This window comes from Zonotrichia leucophrys, chromosome 19 (assembly GCF_028769735.1).
Source record: "Zonotrichia leucophrys gambelii isolate GWCS_2022_RI chromosome 19, RI_Zleu_2.0, whole genome shotgun sequence".
Classification (NCBI taxonomy): Eukaryota; Metazoa; Chordata; class Aves; order Passeriformes; family Passerellidae; genus Zonotrichia; species Zonotrichia leucophrys.
Window position 1 is genome coordinate 2223891 of NC_088188.1, and position 15226 is coordinate 2239116.

At 45.5% G+C, this 15226-nt stretch overlaps 1 protein-coding gene across 6 annotated transcripts in view; it reads right to left on the minus strand.

Moving 5' to 3' along the window:
- The window catches only part of AUTS2 (activator of transcription and developmental regulator AUTS2), a 794855-nt gene that overhangs the window by 667886 nt on the left and 111743 nt on the right, over positions 1 to 15226 (minus strand). The window lies entirely within an intron of this gene.

Genomic DNA, 15226 nt, shown 5'->3' on the forward strand with positions numbered 1-15226 from the left:
GTGTCATTAAAATGCCTGAACTGAACCTTGCCCACATGGCCACACTGTCACCACCACAGATGACAGGGCTCATCCCAAACATCCACACCAGGAACCCCTCCAGGCTGCACAGCACACACTCTGAAAAGAATAAAGATTGTGCACAGATAAACACTAACAGGGAGTGTGGGTTTGGGTGGGACAGTGACCCTGTAGTGGTGGGTGCTGTCCCAGCCCCAGGAGCTTGTGCAGGTGGCACTGAGGGCTCTGTGTGGCACTGAGGGCTCTGTGACTGTCCCAGCCTGTGCAGGTGTCACTGAGGAATATCTCTGTCTGTGCAGGTGTCACTCTCTGTGTCTGTGCAGGTGTCACTCTCTGTGTCTGTTCCAGCCTGTGCAGGTGTCACCAAGGAATATCTCTGTCTGTGCAGGTGGCACTGAGGGCTCTGTGACTGTGCAGGTGTCACTCAGGGCTCTCTGTGTGTGACCCAGCCTGTGCAGGTGGCACTGAGGGCTCTGTGTGTCCGTGCAGATGGCACTGAGGGCTCTGTGACTGTCCCCACCTGTGCAGGTGTCACTCAGGGCTCTGTGACTGTCCCAGCCTGTGCAGGTGTCACTCAGGGCTCTGTGTCTGTGCAGGTGTCGCTCTCTGTCTGTCCCAGCCTGTGCAGGTGTCACTCTCTGTGTCTCTGTGTCTGTCCCAGCCTGTGCAGGTGTCACTCTGTGTCTGTCCCCAGAGTGTGGCTGCAGGACCCTGTGGGGATCCCAGCTGCCCACACATGGCTGCACACCCAATAACTGAGCAAATCTCAGATGCAAACACGTTAGGGATGGCATTGCTACACATTTTTTGATCAACAATACATCAGCAGAACATTTTGCTGCTGCTGTTAACTCTCCTCTGTGGTTCAGAAACAAATGCTTGAGGACATGTACTACTGCTCTCCTACTGTGTGTACAAGCTACACCACTGTATCCTGCACACAACATCACTGGCAGCAATTACTGTGAATATTGAAGAGATGGAACAGGGTTTGTGATGCATTTTCCTGGCTTTTGTGAAACATTTGTTCACCAGATTTGCTAACTCTCAAAATGCAAGCATACATGAGAGGTCTGCTAATCCAGGGAATTAACAAGGTAGTGCTCCAACAGATTGCAAGAATGCTCTGTTTCATACTAATGGACTTTAGACAAGCAAGCAGTACACCCTGTGAACAGCTCGCCCATTTTACCTAAAATCTAGAAATATATCAGGTGATTGAATACAAAACAGAAAAAAATTATGCTTGCAACCTTCTGAAACAAAGGTTCTTGGGTTGGGGTTGTTTTCCTCTCTCCCTCCTGATCTCTGGTAGTCTGCAAAGATATAACCTTAGAGCACAAGAAAAGAAGATTTAAGCACATGTGAAATAATAGAGCCCAGTTGCTATCACACTGTGATTATCAGCACTACTGCCAACAACCCAGACTGGAGCCAGAGACTCTTCAAACACCATAAATTCCAAAGAACAGGCACCTTCATCCATCTCTGAAACCCTGCAAGGTCAGGGAAGGCTCCTGCTTTGCTGCATACCCAAAACAAAATTGTTCAGTGCAAATAAATAAATATATAAGTAATAGACTAGCAATATACTCAGATTTTCTGAATAATTCAAGTGCCATTCTTAACAGTGACAGGAATACAGCAGAGGTTGGCGTGGAGATGCTGAGCCAGCCAGTGGTGGGGACAGGGGGTGGATGATCTATAGGAATCTGTCCAAGGTGGGGTCTGGTTGATGGATGGTTCCCTTCCAGGCAGGGCTGTTTGGGTTTGGATGTTAACAACAGCATTTCCATTCCATACAAAGCATCACTGCTACATGTTTTTATGTCCTTTAGCAGATGTATTAATACAATACATACTTCCACAGTATCTCCTTCCTTGTAAAATCCAAAAATACAGGGTCAATGTCCAGCAGCTTTACACACTTCCACATGGGCATGGCTTGCACACATGCACAGATACATGAGGAATTTATTTCCAAATGCAGCCATGCATGCAACGTAAACACTTTTAAAGAGAGACATCCATTTTTACCACAGAAAAAAATGTATAAATCAATTAACAGCAAAAGGCCTTTTCCTGCAGTACAGAACACAGCACTGTAGGAAAATCTATAATCTCAACATTGCAATTCCCAGCATTGAGCATTCAGTCACACTGAAAGCTTGACACAGCAACTGAGCCAGCAAGGAGCCCCATGAACCCATTCAGGACACAGCATTTAGGACACAAATCTTTGAGTGGACACTTCACCAAACAGTGCACCAGAAATTATTTGAAAAAACAAGACAGGAAGCATCCCTACAATCATGAAAATCTGACATAACAGCACATAATTCCATCCTCACTCAACACCTAAAACTGGAATCAACCTTGAAAACCCTTCAACATAAAACAATAAGGATGCACAATAAGGAACTCTTCCAAAACCATCATATCTGCCTTCCCCAGAAACTCTTCCTGCACAAATCCAGTGATGCTGTGCCTAATCCTGCTGCTGACAGGGATGTTGGATTGCTGTTAGTGGCTGCCTTGTCCTGCAGCTCCAGTCCCTTGGGCAGAGAGCAGAGCAGCTGCTCCCGCTCCAGCTGCTCACCAGGGCTGGGGCTGCACACACCCACATCCAACACTGCTTTGGTTCTGTCTCCAGGGCTCATTAGCATTAATTATGACTCACAAACCACAGAGAAGCCATGCAAAGTGAATTCACAGAGCTCCCAAAGCAGCACACAGGGCCAGTGTCCAGGTACAAGCTACCTCAGCCTGAACATGGGGACTTCTTCACACAAAGGCAAGTCAAGGTGCCTGTGTGTTAACAGCACTGAGCTTTTCTCCTACAGCAGATTTATGCCAGGACTTGTTCAGTTCTTTGCTCATCCCACAGCATCTCCAGTGGCTTTCTGTAGCTGAAGTTACCTGCTTGACTCCTGCACCTTCACCTTCTCTGCTGAGGAGGTGGGGAACCAGAAATCACAAATCCCTCCTTCTGACCTCCACTGAGTACTGCCATTAGCTAATAAGAGAGCAGGAGAGGAAAATGGCTTTTAAAATACACTATTCACATAAAACTAGTTTTTGCTAAAAGAGCACCAAAAATAAACCCCTCAAGAATCCAGTCTCTCATATTCTCATAGCTTATACCTCCACTCAGCTTCAGTAAGCCAGGAACAATATTGCATGGCCAGACTCTGTATCACTGGGATCACTGGGGCTCGAGTAAAGCAGGGATTTAGCCAGCACCTACTTAATTCCAAATTCATTTAATATCTCTATACCCCCTCCACAAATAAGCCTTACAACATTGTGAGCCAATCAAGCCAGGCACTAGTAAAATATTTTTTTAAAAACCCTTAAATCTAATAGAAGATTACTGCACTCAAGCGTAGAAACAATTTTAAGCCTAAATTTGGCAAGACACATTAGTTTTATATGGAGCTAAATTATTTCCAAGTGTCCAGGAAATACAATTCAGTAATTACAGCTATATTAGCTGGATGCAAATGAAGCAAGAGGCAGAGTTTATTTACCACTGAGTGGCTGAGTCACCCTGGGCATCCTCCAGAGCCCAGCCCTGCTGCAAGGACAGGCTTTGCTGAAGGTTGACCCAAATCCAAGAACCAAAGGTGTCGCAGACAACTTTTATGGAAAAGCCTTTCCTTAGGATTTTTCCTCCTGAGAAGCTGAGAGGCCTCAGGAACAAAATGTAAACATTGATTATCTGCTGCTGTGGAATGCAACAGGTGCATCTGTGATTGGTCTCATGTGGTTGTTTCTAATTAATGGCCAATCACAGTCAGCTGGCTCAGACTCTGTGTCTGAGACACAAACTTTTGTTATCATTCTTTGCTATTCTATTCTTAGCCAGCCTTCTGATGAAACCTTTTCTTCTATTCTTTTAGTATAGTGTTAATGTAAGATATATCATAAAATAATAAATCAAGCCTTCTGAAACATGGAGTCAGATCCTCATCTCTTCCCTTCTCCAAGAACACGGTCACACCAAAGCACCCGGCAGATGGTGACAAGGACTTGAAGCCATGTGAGTGACATGGGGATATATTTGTAAGATATCAATACACAAGGAGGCCAAGCTTTTGAAGAGCTCAAGTCTCTCTTTCCAGCACTAACAGAGGTTTGATTTTCCAGACCGTCCCCATGCTGGGACTTCTCTCAGGATGTGTTCGGGACACAATTTTTACAAGACATTTTCCTCCTGGCTGAAAACAGAGTTCCCAGTAAATTAAATGAAGCTAAAGCCTATCATCTGTACACCCTGCAGAAAAGACACCATCATCATTGTCAAGTGAAAACCTGGAAGCCAAGCAGGAGGCAGAATAACCTCTGCTCCCCATCAGGCTGCTGTAAAAGCACCGCACTGAGCTGACAGCAGAAAAGGATTTGATAATGCAGCAATGGAGAAATACAGCGTGGGACAGCATTTCCAGTTCAGCATTCTCCACCCCCACGTTTTCCACAATAATTAATAACCAAAGCTGTTCATGTTTAAATGATCCACGCTTTCCAGGGCAGTCAGCAGTGCCTCCAGAGGCTTTCCACTGGGGCTAACACTGTTAACTGTAGGGATGCCTGAGGATACAAACTGTTTAATGGATGAAAGGACAATTCTATACTGTATCCAAACATTTAGGAACTTTTCTTTAAAGCTGAACTGGCTTAATGAAGCATTTAGGGTTCCCAGGTTTTGCATAAACATCCAGGTACTCCAGGGTTAAAGGAAAATAAAGTTTTCCCAACCCTTAAGTGCTAATAGCCATTATATTGCTCTTTCCCATTCCAATAGGGACGGAACATCCAACTACTTCTAATCTTCCCAGCAAATGGTTATCCAGGGAGAGCAGGCCGGGATCAGCCAACCCAGGAAAGCTGAGCAACAGGCAGGGAGAAGCTTTCTCTGGTTTCTCACAGCACCAGACACTAAATCACTAAATCCAAACATGGCTCCAGGACTCTGTGTTTTGTTTATTTGCTCAAGTCCTTGGGAACCTCTGCAGTTACCAACACACTTCTCAGCAGTTAGGACAAGAAGGTATTTTAGCATGAAATTACAATCATGATGATCACCAGGTTTTCCTGTCCCACCTTCTCCATAACCCCTCCCTGCCCATTCCCCCACCCCAGGATTAACATAGACAAAGGAAACTTTTAAAACCAAAGCAATTTCTCCTTTTTTTTTTTTTTTAAGCTTTAATTTTCAAAGAGCCAGGGGTACAGAAGTTCATCCTGCCTGTGTGTGTTTCCCTATCTGTCCCCCTTGTAATAACTTTAATTTCAAGTCAATGTGACAGCAGGGCAGAGGTCTCCACAGTGCCAAGTTGCAGAAGTTCAGCGAGGAGCCTGCAGCTGTGCAGGGAGAGGAGCCTGGCTTCCCTCACCTCCCACCACGGGGAAGGCTGCCTGTTAGCTCACACCTCATTAGACAGCACAAACCCACAGAGGAAATCAATTACCAGATAAAAGTCCATCGGAAACCAGCCTTCAATCATCCTGCTGCTCATGCAAGTGCTGCACTCGGAATTCTCCTGACAGCCTGATAACAAGGGCGGCCTGGCCCCTCCCTGGGCAGCACAGGAGTAAATACATCAAGGCCCACAAAAGCCATCCTTGGCTCCTGCACCTCCTCAGCCTCACCCGTGGCCTTGCACTGACAGGGAGCAAGGGCAAAGCATCATTAAAATGGTCACCAGGTACCATCAAGAACTCAGGGACGTGAAGCATTTGTTTGGTAACTGGATGGATTTAGAGCCACAAGATTGATTGTAAACATGCACCAAAAGATGGATGTTTCTCCCATCAGGCAAAGTTCAAGCCATTCAAACCAATACTTTGGAAACACAACTTCTGAACGTTCTGGTGTCTCATTCCTTTTCTTTGTGGCTGCAGATACCAGGGATGCAGCTGACATCCATGCTTAATGTCTGCACTCCAGGCCTTGCAGAAGACACCCAGACACTGCAGCCTGTCCTCTGCTGAGGTTCCCCACCTCACCACCCACCAGCTGAGCCCCTCTCAGCCAGGGCTGATTTCTCCAAGCAGCTCCAGAGCCAGCAGCATCAGCTACACTTGCCGGAAAGATTTAGAACAAAACAAAAACCAGCAAAAAGCAAAATAACCTTAAGTGCCGTACTAACAGCTGGGCTCTTTCTTTTTCCACTTAGGGACTCATTTCTCTAAAACAGAGGCTTCATTCTTCAACATAAGACTTCAAATACATGGAAAATGTGAACCAGACCTATCACACCAGGCTACAGTTTCCAGCAGGATAGTTTAATGGGTCGTTGAAAGCATTCTTCAAATGTTTCATTCCTGCCATTCCTTTCCCTTCATGGTTCTTCTTTATGGACAGATGCATGGGAAATGGGGCAAAATTGGGTGCACAAGGATCAAGGCAGTATGCCCAAGCATGCCATGTGTTCTGTGTATTATTGGCAGGGCTGCAGATTGAGTTATTTATGGTTTTTGTGACAGACATGGCACTTGCTGCTCAAACAGACAAACCCAGACTAGCTGCTGATGAGCTGGGACTAACTGAGCTCTGTGAGGGCTGGGCTGGCCATTATCCACAGCTCATGGATAACTTGTGTACCTCTGTACAAACTGTGGAGACAGCAGTGACTGCCACTGGATCTCTGTGGAGCAGACAGAGAGTGCATCTCCCTAGAAAGGCAATAACTGGGAGGTAAAATGTGGCAAATGCCTGCTCTAATTAAGAGGGCAGGCAGCAAAATTTGCCTCCACTCCCACCAGTTTCTCCAGGATTTGTGTATCATTTGTATATCTATAATGTACATCTGTGTACATTATATATTATTACATTATATATTACTGTATATATTATATATGGTATGTATTATTATTGTATATATTATTACATTATATACTTTGTACTGTATAAGACATGAACAGTCTTTATCTTTCATGCTGAAAGCTTGAAACCATCCCTTCCCTCCCCAGCTTCCCACAAAACCAACTCTTCAGAAGTACAATAGGAAACAACCAAATTTCAGGCAGACAAATGTCTAAATGTGTGGAACTCGGGGTACCAGTAACTTGAATTCCAAGTCTTGGGCATCTCTTCCCCCATTTACAGTTCACAGCCATCCTACCAAAGAGCATAAATGTCATCATCAGAGAAGGTGTCATGAACACTACTACAGTGCAAAAGTCTTCTTTATAGGAATTACCTAGAAATAATTCTGATTTGTGCCCCACTGTTAATAACTATGAACTCAATTCTTCTGCTCTTCAGCACAGTGAGGACACTGGAATTGAGCCATCATTTATATAGAGAGAAGCTCAAGGAGCTGCTAAATGCTGAAATCTGGAGATTCTATAGCAGGGGTGGTTCTGCTTACATGAAGACAAACTGCACAAACTCAGCACAAACGATGAGGTTGGGATTAAGAAATTACTTCAGTTTTAAGAGTGCTCTGCCTTAGTAAATCCAAGTCAGGCTCTCAACCTTGCAGTGTCATTTTTCTCTGGTTCTGTGTATTCACATCAAAGGACAAGCCCAGGTGGGGAAGGGAGAGGAGCAGCCACAGCACAGGGGGAGAATCTGGAGCTGAAATTCATTCCAGTCTCCAGAAATCATCTTGTATAACTGGTAGTACAAATTGGCTTTAAGAGACAACTCAGCTGGCACATGTATTCCCTGCTGAACAGTGATACCTATTCAAATGATCAAAACTTGTCAGTTCTTAAATTCAGGATAAATCCCAGACCTCAGAAACAGGCAAATGGAAAAAAAAAAAAGAAAAGGTTCAAAAGCAGTAAGACAGCCAATGTTACTCTCAGGACCAATCTCTCTGATATGCCTCAAGCTTGCTAACAGCATTCTAATGCCACAGGCACGTTACTTCCCTTTGCCCTCATATTTTATTTCACTGAAGCCCTGTCCTAATAACTGATTACCAAATACCAAACAAGCTGTAGTGTTATCTTGCTAGCTGGTGAAATATTTAGGCCCATTTAAGTGCCATGCAGAAATGAGCCTGAATATATGGGCTGTAGCAGGCAGAAATAGGAATTTTGCATTCAGGGACAGGAATATCCTATGGAGGCCCATTCCTCACTCCCAGAAAGTGCTCATGCCCTCTCACCAGATCAATGCAAAGCAGGTGCACTTGCCATAGGATAAAATGCCTCCTTCACATTTAATATGGAAATTACCATTCCTCCACCACATTCACAGTGAAGGAGGGAGCTGAGTGCCAGCCCCCATCCTCCAGAAGAACTGCTCACCTATATAAAACACCACACAAAAGGAGTGACCAGGTTCTTTATAGCCATTGTAACATCCTCCTTTCCAGTCTATACAGTTTAATTTTTCAGGAATATGTGAACAAGTTTAAACGGTTCCTTACACCCATTGTAACATCCTCCTTTCCAGTCTATGCAGTTTAATTTTTCAGGAATTTGTGAACAAGTTTTAAATAACTGCCCAATGGCTTTAATCAGAGCGGATGCTGTCCACTGCAAAAATCAAAATCCACATTTTCAGAGGTGTGACATACACTAATGTGCTTCAGCTTTTTCTCAGGGCACTCAGACACAGCTGCCAATGTCCAGGAGAGACAGCAGTGAGCCCAGCAGAGCAGCACTGCTACTTTAACTCAGCTGAGGCTTCGCGTTCCTGCCCTGCTCCATCCTGAGTGCTCACAGCACCTAAGGTACAGGGGGAGTGGAAACAACCCACTGAGACAATTCCCACACCACAGAAGCAAAACAAATTTCTTCCCCACCCAAAGGAAAATAAAAAATTGCAAAATCTGGCCCTCAATCATTGCTTGCTTCCAGATTGCAAAATGTTCTCTCGGTCTGGCAGTGAAAATCTAAAATAGCCTTCAAACAGCAGTTCTTGAGAGATTTCCAGTCCAAGTGCTCAGGGTCAGGGTAAGCACCCAAATGTGTAAATCCTGCTCTCAAACAAACACTTGTGCCACAGAAGTTGCCACACACCTGCAGGGGTGGATCTTACTGTGAAGGGCATCATTGCAATTTCTGTGAAGTGTCCGAAGTCTCAGTGCCACAAGCCCACATTTGCAGCAGCTGCACAAGTGGAATCATCAGTGATTCACAGGCTGCTGTTCTCTCAGCAGAGCCCTCTCTGGTCTTTCGTGTGAGACAGATACTTAAATTTGACTTTATTTGCATCGTGCTTGCCAAGACCTGTGAATTGGGAATTAATAGCTCCCACTGCTCCCACATTGCAGCCAATTTTACTGCATTCACTCCAGCACATATCAATGCACAGAGGTCAGATGCAATTTTAATGAGAGCCTCTACTGTTCTATTTATTTTAATACCTTTATTGCACCATCAAATTTCTAATAATTAAGCATATTATAATTACAGTGAATTAAATAGTCTTCTTAAATGCATCCCCCACATTATTTTATAATCAATTAAAATTAATAAAGTTGATTGTAAAATCTCATGTCTGGTGTATACTAATGCCTGTTCTCATCATTCCACAAAATTCTACTTCCGTAACAGCCAACTGCAAAGATTTCTGTACTATCAGAAGGTCTATAATAATCCATTTTCTTTACTGATCCTCTGATACCTTTCAGGGAGTACCATTAATGCTTGGTTTGGCAGGCTTCTTGCAGAGCCTGGCTGCAGAGGGCTTTAAGGGAGCTGATGTGGTAGCAGGTACAGCGAATTATCCCCATGCCATGGGACAGCAGCTCTGGGCAATCCCTGCTGCTCCTGCAAGCAGCACATGGGGACAGATGGGATCCAGTGCCTGCTCTCCTTTCCTCTCCAGATTCCCCAGAGAACTCCCAGGAAAGCGGCACTTTCCCAGGCACATCACACTCAGGGTGTCCTGCACTCTCTGATTCCCTCACTTCCCATCACCTTTTTGCTTTCACAGCTGCTCAGCCATCCCCACTCAGGCCCTGGCAGCTCGGCTGCCTTACAGCTGGGTGTTTCCTTGGCAATTATATCTCTTCAGTTGCTGAAAGCATCAGAAAATGACCCCAAAAGACCTCCTTTCTCTGTAAGAGCAAAAGGGAGCTGGTGGAATCACAGAGGTAATACAATTTTCAGTGTAAGTACATTAGCTCATGGAACTTCTTGCCACAGAGTCATCCCAGGGCAAACAGTTTGACAACCACTCTGTGTCTGTTCTGCACAGCTCAGAACCAGTAGCACAGAAAGGAACAGGAACAAATGGCACCCACTGGATGAGTCTTGCCTTTTCCTATTTTGGGGTTATTCTGAGAGAGAAGTATCTAGAAAATGAACTGCCAGGAGAAATGATGCTGTGATCTTTGGGACACCAGAGTTACAAGGTGAGGGCTCATTTCTCAGAATGTGCTTGCAAAGGGGAGTCTGCACGGTCTCACTGCACAGATGATGCATCAAGGTCTTCAAGAAAATGAAGAGGCACTGTCGTAGACATCTTTTCATTAAAATTTTTTCCTTAAGATTTTTCTTCTTGAGAAGCTGAGAGGCTTCAAGAACAAAATGTAAACAATGATTATCTGCTGCTGTGGAATGCAACAGGTGGATCCGTGATTGGCCCATCTTGGATGTTTATAATTAATGGCCAACCACAGCCCAGTTAGCTTGGACTCTCTGTCCAAGACACAAACCTTTGTTATTCATTCCATTCTATTCTTAGCTTAGCCTTCTGACATGAAACTTTTCCTTCTATTCTTTTTAGTATAGTTTTAGTGTAATGTATATCATAAAATAATAAATCAAGCCTTCTGAACACAGAGTCAACATTCTTGCCTCTTCCCTCACCTGAAAACCCCTGTGAACATCATCACAGAGGAACTCTATAAAATATTACCCCAAGCCCAAGGATTTCTGCAAAGCTTCAGGTTGGAGCTAACAAGAACTCTCCTCCCACTGCATTTCCCTGAGAGCAACTTAGGGCATTAATTATACAAATCAAAGCTGACTTGCTAAACTTTGTGACCAAGAGAACACAGAACTGGGCAGTACCCAGTGCATTTTGCTTTTGGCACCCTGGATGTGCAGTTTGGTTTCTCTATCCTTCACTGCTTTTATGTTTGAGGGGTGATGGGTGGATTTTGGCTGGGGAATTCCCCTGGCCAAGCAGAGAAGAATCCTTTTGGTCCATGTTTCTGCAGCACCTGACACAGCAGCTCCCCAGATCCTGATGTACCCAGCTCAGGTCTGACTTCTGCAGTGCAAAGCACAATGTGATTAGGGGCTCCTTGAAACACCCTGATTTTCCTGAGCATCTCAGGGCACTGGAGCAAAAGGCTGGATGTGCCTGGTATCACTCCCTAATGTGCATGGCCAGCTAATGGCAGGCACTTTAATGATGACACAATGCAGATTGCAGGCCCTTTTAGCACTTGTCAGCCTGCCCTGCTCCCTGACACGGCTCTGCACTGAAATGTTCTTTTCCCTGGCAGCTTTGGGGCGTGATGGGAGCTGCTACCCATGGCAGTCAATGAGTGTGAACTTCCCTGTGCCACGGGGCCTCTCCACAAGTGCCTCGGCGTGGGAGGTGGCACTTGTCACACTGTCAGCTCTGCTGCACAGCCAGCCCAGCACGCTGCTCCTGAGACACCCTGCTCTCCCTGCAGCAGGGAAACAACCCCAGTTACATCACAGCATCTCACAGAGAGCAGATCTGCTTACTCAGAGCAAGCTTTTTTATTTTTAGCCTGCTTGGAGGAGGCAGTGGCTGTATAAATAAAGGCTGCTCTGAGTCTGAGTAAGCACGGTGCCTGCACGGCTGCTGTCAGCACCATGAGGGAACAATCCTGGAGCCAGGGCTGCAGTGGGAGCCCACAGTGAAGGCTCTGTGTGCAGCACAGAGCTGTGGCAATGCTGGAAATCTCCCTGGAAATGCTCAATCCAGAGCCAGACAGCAACAGGAGCACAGCACGTGGCCACAGGGGCTCCTTTCCAGCACCCAGGGACTCCTGCTTTCAAGGAAAGAAATCAAACCAGCACAGCCCTACGCAAACAGGATCCCAGAAGAGCCTTCAGGTGCTTCCTCTTGGCAAAACACACACTCAGGAAGTTTTTACAGCCTGGAGCAACAAAGTCATCCTTGTAGGCAGCACCTGCACCATCTCCTGATGGATGCAGTCCTCTCCAGCAGGACATTCACAATAAACCCCTTTGGAGAAAGCCTGAGAAGTGCTGGTGCACTCCAGGCTGCTGGGAGGAGGGCAGGATTGTACCTGGGGGATGGAACACTGTTATCTTTGACATCCTAAGCAAATTTTCTGTCTGCTTGTTGATACATTCCCTTGCTTCCTTTCTCTACCTGTTCCTCAGCACTTCTGTCAGTTGTGGAGTAATAACCAGCCTAGGGAAGAGCAGGCTGGGCTCTAACTAAACACTCACTATTTCATCTACTTTCCCAAAGAACAAATGCATAAAGTAGCTGGAAACATCATCCCTGACTGCAGTTACATGCCATATGCCTTGCAGTTAATCCTGAGCACACCAACACCAACATTTCCCTTTTATGGGCTTAGATTTCTTTTTTCTCTCCCTGAGCTATTCCTCACCCTCCCTGCAAAAGCTCCATCCTCCCAAGCAGCTCTCCCAGCCCATCTCTGCTCTCCATCCAAATGGGCACACTTCACTGCTTAAAGCCTTATAGCTCTTCTGAGCCCAGTAATATTTGAAAGCAATAAATAAATTCATTGTTCTCCAATTGAGCAGGCTTAGGAGAATTTGTGATGCTGAGGAGGATCCCATCAGGCAGGGACATGACAGCTTGTGGCACATCCTGCTGCTCTCAGCCCTCCTGCTCCTGGCACACACACCCTGTGTCCTGCAGATTTCTGTCACAGCCCTTGCAAAGTTACTTTCCAATGTGACAGCTTGCTTTTAGTGGATTTTTAAATCACTGGCTAATCCTTCTAGCTGTATTTAGTTAATCTGGGAACAAGGAAAGGCAAGGGTTGGGTCTTGCTGTGTGTCCAGCAGGCTCCATGGTATGTGCAATTCAAACAGCCAGAGATGTTTTTCCTTCACAGCCAGTGCAGTTCTTGCCTGTGCATTAATGGGAATTAGGAGCCCTCATACATGTACTTGACATGTACCCTAACACATGCTTCAAATCCAATGACAGCAAGGCTCCACTTGGAAACTCTTTCAAGAGAATCATTAAGCACACATATAAATCTTGTTAAGAGTCAAGCCCATGTTTTGAACTCTAGTCACTGATGGTTCAAATCCAAATTTCCAGCACTTCCAAGCTTCCTTAAAAGGAAAAAAAAAAACCTGCAATAAAATTAATGATCACTACTGTTTACATTTCTGTTGGTGCATTTCAGCAAGTAAGATTACATCCACATATTCAGAAGTCAGAGACACATTCCTCATAAACTCTATCAGCTCAGGACTGCCCTCCAGGCTGGGCTTTTGTGCTTAGCTCTGCAATCAGTTTGTAAAATGCTTGTACTGTATTATTCTGAGTCTGTACCCCTTATTCTGAGTCCCACTAACAGCAGCTGCAGGGGACACACAGAGAAGCAGAGCCAGAGAAGGCACCATGAGATGGGTCACCAGCATCTCGAGATGTCCTTCCAGCAGCTCTGAGCTTGGCTGAGCACATTTGGTGGTGGTGCTCTGAAATAAAAGCACGTCCCAAAAGTATCTAAATATCCACATAACTCTTCCTGCTCTGCTATTTCCTGACACCTTAAAAAAAGGTGGAGTTCCAAAATTCACTGTCCATCTGGGAATATGCTTTGTGATTTCTTACTACACAGTATTTTATCCCACAGGTATTTATCCCACAAGCACCAGGATAGTTCTGCTTGCAGAGATTGCTATCAGATGTGTGTCCCAGAGAAATCAGTGCCCTCTGTCCTTTCAAACTTCCACTCTATCTCCTGTAATGGTGAAGGGTGAGGTGTGCAAACCTGCCTGTCCCCTTCCCAGCACAGAGCCCCTCACAAGCTCTGTGTTCCTCAGCTGAACATCTCCCTGCCAAAATGTGGAGGTGCTGATGGTGCTTTGGGTGCCACCAAGCTGCTCTCACAAGTGACATTTCAGACTGCTGGGCTGTAACTGAGGCAGCTCCAATGTCCACCCAATGGCCACAGGTTTGATAATATCTAAACCAGGTATCCCTGCTCTGAGCAAAGGAGAAGGAGAAGGCAGGATTAATGACTGCCTGCAGGAATTATTCAGAACTCATTGGCATTCCAGAAGGAAACATGTCAACCAGTTGAGATCCAGAAAGAATATAAATATTCCCTTATTTATTCACAGACTATTTGTTCATTCTTCCAACACTAAAGTACATGAGACAGAGCAAAGCATTCTATGCCTGACATAGATCATTTCTGTTTCTTAAAGTGCCTCTTTCCCTGCAAACACAAAGGCAAGTACACTAATAGAAGTTAAATCTATTATCATAAACTTTATTAGAAAGAGGTCCTGAACTCTTGGGATGGTACCCTTTTAAATACAGTTGAAAATATATCCTGGTTTGGCAGAAACTCAGTTTTCACTTCTTACCAACCAACATCAGAGCTGAATTTATGCCTCAGTTAGTTCAAACATTGGACAGAGAACGAGGCAGGGCTGCATGATGAAGATAAAATGCTGGCTTGGCTGAAGCTGATGGCAATGTGCCCACCAGCTCCCAGGGAGCTCCCTGGCTCCCGGAATCGCAGCGCAAACCCAGGAGCTCCTTCCAGGGATGCTGAGCAGCGTGTGAGGAGCACCCTGGTGCTCATCCCTCATTCACCACAGGGCTCTGGGACACATGAGGAGAAGGAAAAGCTTTGAGAGGATGAGAAATATTTTCTTAGTTGTGCATTGCAGTGCTATTTGGGAAAGTCATGTTCGCTGCCTGTCACAAACTCCCTGTGTGAACTTGGGACAGTCACTTTGAGCCTTTTCCCAGGGCTTGGACTGTAAAATGCTCAGGAAAGGCAGGAGCTCCCTGCACAACAGGGCACTGGTGGTGAGTCAGCAAAGAATATGTCATTCTCTGCTTTTTAACTGCAGCAGAATGGAATTAAACCAGGATGGGACTGGACATTGCTGCTGGAAATCCCTCACCTGAGCTCAGGCAGCTCCTGCTGCCCCAATGGGGAGAGGCTCCTTCAGACAGGATTGAGCTCCCCTCCATCCCCAGCTGGGAGTCACCTTCCACAAGTGCTCAGCCACACAGGGACACCAGCCTTGCAACAACTGAAGTGAGGCAAGATAAATC